This window comes from Babylonia areolata, chromosome 2 (genome assembly GCF_041734735.1).
Source record: "Babylonia areolata isolate BAREFJ2019XMU chromosome 2, ASM4173473v1, whole genome shotgun sequence".
Classification (NCBI taxonomy): Eukaryota; Metazoa; Mollusca; class Gastropoda; order Neogastropoda; family Buccinidae; genus Babylonia; species Babylonia areolata.
This window is the reverse complement of record NC_134877.1, coordinates 39,274,133-39,279,132: the sequence shown is the minus strand read 5'-3', so window position 1 is coordinate 39,279,132 and position 5,000 is coordinate 39,274,133.

Genomic DNA, 5,000 nt, shown 5'->3' with positions numbered 1-5,000 from the left:
TGGTATTAATGGAAGTACTTAATAGTTATGTAATTTTGAGCCTGGTGGCCAAGTTTTGTTGTTGTTGTTTTTTTCTGGTCGTGATTTTTGTGTGTGTAATTCTTAAAGTACTGTCCACATACCCCACCTCCGGGAGTCGTTAATAATGGCGGAATTTAGACCGTTTGCAACAGCTAAACATGTGTGTTCATCTTCTGCGTTCGTGGGCAGCGATTCCGGGCCTAGACTGATTCACTGGAATCCACGACTGAGCGGAGTTTCACGTCATGGCCGTCTTTATCCCGCCATGTAGGCAGCCACACTCTGTTTTCGGAAGAACAGGTTCAGGCCACCGGTTTTCTTTTTCAATGTTACCACCATACTAGAAGAACAGAGGACTGGTTCTGAACGCAGTTTGTTAAGCGACACAGGACAGAAGCAACACGTGGGTAATATTGCCTTTTGGAAACCAGCAAATATTTGTTCGTTTGACGTAACATTTTGTCTGTTCGTTTGTTGCGGAAAAGGGGGACATTTTGCCGAGAATTCGTTCTGCTTTGTGTATCATAATCAGACTGTTCCAGAGCATTACATGTTATGGTGTTTTTCAGGAACGATCAGCCACATTGAAAGAAATCTTCTTCTTCTTCTTCTTGACTTGGCACATGGTATGAGACAATATTAGTATATAATGGTTACATGTGGGTAAGACTGAGAGAGAGAGAGAGAGAGAGAGAGAGAGAGAGAGAGAGAGAGAGAGAGAGAGAGAGAGAGAGAGAGAGAGAGAAGCTAATCTCAATAATTTAATACCGAGAAGTTGATGAACTTGGCTATCTTGAATACAATGCAAAATATTGTCCAGCAAGTGAAAAACTGTTGTACATTGTGACCGAATTCTATTCGTGGGATGCAAGAATCGTCGAGTAATGGTTTTGCATAACATTCACAGTCACATCTTTTAAACAGATAAATGACGCTTACAATGACATGTAACATATTTGACGAATTTTGTCTTGGGTCCATTAGCTCTATTTAGTCAAGAGATTTAATTTATTCAAGGTATTTCATCATAATTGTACTGGCCACTCTCGGTATTCAGATGTTATGATTCTAAAAGTATCTGCCATATTTTCTGTTCACGACCATGTCATAGCCATGTAATTCCAAATGTATTATAAGCTTTTCTTGAACACATTTACATCCTTCTGATTGTAGTGTCCATGTTTTCTGTGTGTGGTAATGAAGTTACGTTTGTACATGTTCTTCTTCTTCTTCTTCTGCGTTCGTGGGCTGCAACTCCCACGTTCACTCGTATGCACACGAGTGGGCTTTTACGTGTATGACCGTTTTTACCCCGCCATGTAGGCAGCCATACTCCGTTTTCGGGGGTGTGCATGCTGGGTATGTTCTTGTTTCCATAACCCACCGAATGCTGACATGGATTACAGGATCTTTAACGTGTGTGTTTGATCTTCTGCTTGCATATACACACGAAGGGGGTTCAGGTACTAGCAGGTCTACACATATGTTGACCTGGGAGATCGTAAAAATCTCCACCCTTTACCCAACAGGCGCCGTCACCGTGATTCGAACCCCGGACCCTCAGATTGACAGTCCAACGCTTTAACCACTCGGCTATTGCGCCCGTCTGTACATGTTCAAAAGAGAAAGGTGGCAGAATGGTTAAGACGCCTACCTGCCAATACAGTGATCGTGGCGTTCTGGGTTCGAACCCTGCTCTCGCCCTTTCTCCCAAGTTTGACTGGAAAATCAAACTGAGCCTTCAGTCATTCGGATGAGACGATAAACCGAGGTCCCGTGTGCAGCACGCACTTGGCACACAGAACAAGAACGTATGGCAACCTAAGCGTTGTCCTCTGTCAAAATTATGTAGAATAAATCAACTCTGACAGGTACACATAATTATGCATGCACTCGAGGGCTGGACAGCGCTTTGCCGGGATTATGTTGCTGTCAGCCATCCGCCGAGTAGATGTGGTGTAGCGTATATGGATTTGTCGGAACGCAACATCTCCTTGAGAAACTGAAACCGATACTAGATAGAGGAAGACTAAAAAAAAAAAAAAAAAAAAAAAAAAAAAAAAAAAAAGATTGTGGGTTGTTCTTCTTCAGGACCACCCCACTTATGACAGTCCGTGAAGAAGGACCTATGGTCTGGAAAGTTGACATTTCCGTCAAACTGAGTCTTATTTTAGAACCCACAATTTTTCATAGACTTCTCCATTTTTCAGTTTTGTAGACCCAACAGTCGTCTTTTGTTTCATTCAATCGCCATATTTGTACATGTTTGTCACATTTGCCAAAGAAGTTATCTGCGTGTGTGGGGTGGGGTGGGGGTGGGGGTGGGGGGTGCGGTGCGGGTGTGTGCTGATTATCTGGTTGTGGTTTTCCGCAATTCATCTTTATTCTTATCTTATCTGTCTATTATAATCAATGTGCAGTATAGTAGGCTATGTTTATAATTATATTCAAATAATGTTTCTTAATTCTTTCTGTTTTTACATTAAGAATACTAGTTATTACCTGCAGTGTGTGGATGTATGTATGAAACGATGTATGTGATTTTTTTTTTTTTTTTTTTTTTTACATTTGTATCTTCGTAATATTTGTTGGGGCTGTTGTTGGCTTTTACAGTTATGGTCCCCATGTTGTTTACTTGTCTATGTTGTGATAATGCACCTGACCAAATTTCTCCAGGTGGAGATAATAAAGTTATTCTTATCTTATCTTATCTTAACAAGTCGAAGAAGAAGACGAACAGGTCGTGGCAGCAGCCGATTTTACAAATTGGTTCTTCGTATTTTTTGAATACGTACTTCCACCTTCTTTCGTTTGTATGTTCTTTCTTTCCTTTAATGATAATGTAAATGATTAGTTTTCCCACAGATTTAAGCTTGTTCTTTAGTTCTGTTAAGAGTGGAGAGGAGGTGACTTGTGTGTGTGTGTGCGTGCGTGTGTGTGCGTGCGTGCGTGCGTGTGTGTGTGTGTGTGTGTGTGTGCGTGCGTGCGTGCGTGTGTGTGTGTGTGTGTGTGTGTGTGTGCGTGCGTGTGTGTGTGCGTGTGTGTGTGTGTGTGTGTGTGTGTGCGTGCGTGCGTGCGTGCGTGCGTGCGTGTGTGTGTGTGTGTGTGTGTGTGTGTGTGTGCGTGCGTGCGTGTGTGTGTGTGTGTGTGTGTGTGTGTTGTGTTTTGTTGTTGTTGTATTTGTTTTTGGAGGCAATTAGCTGTCTGTCCACACTGCACTGCAGTGAAACCGGTGTCAGGGTCAAGACTGGCCCTCCTCTCATTCTAGATTCGGGAAGAAATCTGGAAACACACAGAATTACTTTTTGGCGATCATTCCAGACAGTTGTTGTGTGTGTTATGTGTGGAACACATCCCGGTCATTATTTCTTTTTAGAAGACACATCAACACATGTGAAGGCTTTTATGCACTGTCATGAAAATATGATACAGGCAGTGAACATATGGAAATAGTATTCCCGCGCTTGGAACAAAAAAAAAAAAAAAAAAAAAAAAAGAAAAAAGAAAAAAGAAGAGATATATCCCCAGTGTTAATTACACACACCATCACAATCATTGCCTGTCATTTGACTTGAGCATGTACTGTTACAAGTGGTGTGTGTGTGTGTGTGTGTGTGTGTGTGTGTGTGTGTGTGTGTGTGTGTGTTAACGCTACGGTCGGGCACATGTTGCCAGGCAACTTTAATGCATCATTGAACTTACTTCACGTACAGCCGATTCAACCAAGACTTTTTTCATGTCCCAGTTGCTGAGGAGTTGTGGTGAGGGACCACCGAAGTAATTACATGTATACACGTAAGTTGAAAACTTTCCATTCTGAGTAAAAGAAGATTTTCTACTGTATAAGTATCACCCAGAATCAGCCAGAGAATATTTACCAACGAATTGGATACACACATGTCAAAGTATAGGAAGGAGAAATCAATGTAGAAAGGAATACAGCCGAAACGAATGTGGATGAGGCTGAAGAGGGGAAAAGCTGGACTGTCAAGAAATACACCTGTATGAGAGACAAAGAAATATGTCAAGAAATACACCTGGATGAGAGACAAAGAAATATGTCAAGAAATACACCTGGATGAGAGACAAAGAAATATGTCAAGAAATACACCTGGATGAGAGACAAAGAAATATGTCCAGAAATACACCTGGATGAGAAACAAAGAAATATGTCAAGAAATACACCTGGATGAGAAACAAAGAAATATGTCCAGAAATACACCTGGATGAGAAACAAAGAAATATGTCAAGAAATACACCTGGATGAGAGACAAAGAAATATGTCAAGAAGTACACCTGGATGAGAGACAAAGAAATATGTCCAGAAATACACCTGGATGAGAAACAAAGAAATATGTCCAGAAATACACCTGGATGAGAGACAAAGAAATATGTCAAGAAATACACCTGGATGAGAAACAAAGAAATATGTCAAGAAATACACCTGGATGAGAAACAAAGAAATATGTCCAGAAATACACCTGGATGAGAAACAAAGAAATATGTCAAGAAATACACCTGGATGAGAAACAAAGAAATATGTCAAGAAATACACCTGGATGAGAAACAAAGAAATATGTCAAGAAATACACCTGGATGAGAGACAAAGAAATATGTCAAGAAATACACCTGGATGAGAAACAAAGAAATATGTCCAGAAATATACCTGGATGAGAAACAAAGAAATATGTCAAGAAATACACCTGGATGAGAAACAAAGAAATATGTCAAGAAATACACCTGGATGAGAGACAAAGAAATTTGTCAAGAAATACACCTGGATGAGAAACAAAGAAATATGTCAAGAAATACACCTGGATGAGAAACAAAGAAATATGTCCAGCAATATACCTGGATGAGAAACAAAGAAATATGTCAAGAAACACACCTGGATGAGAAACAAAGAAATATGTCCAGAAATACACCTGGATGAGAGACAAAGAAATATGTCAAGAAATACACCTGGATGAGAGACAAAG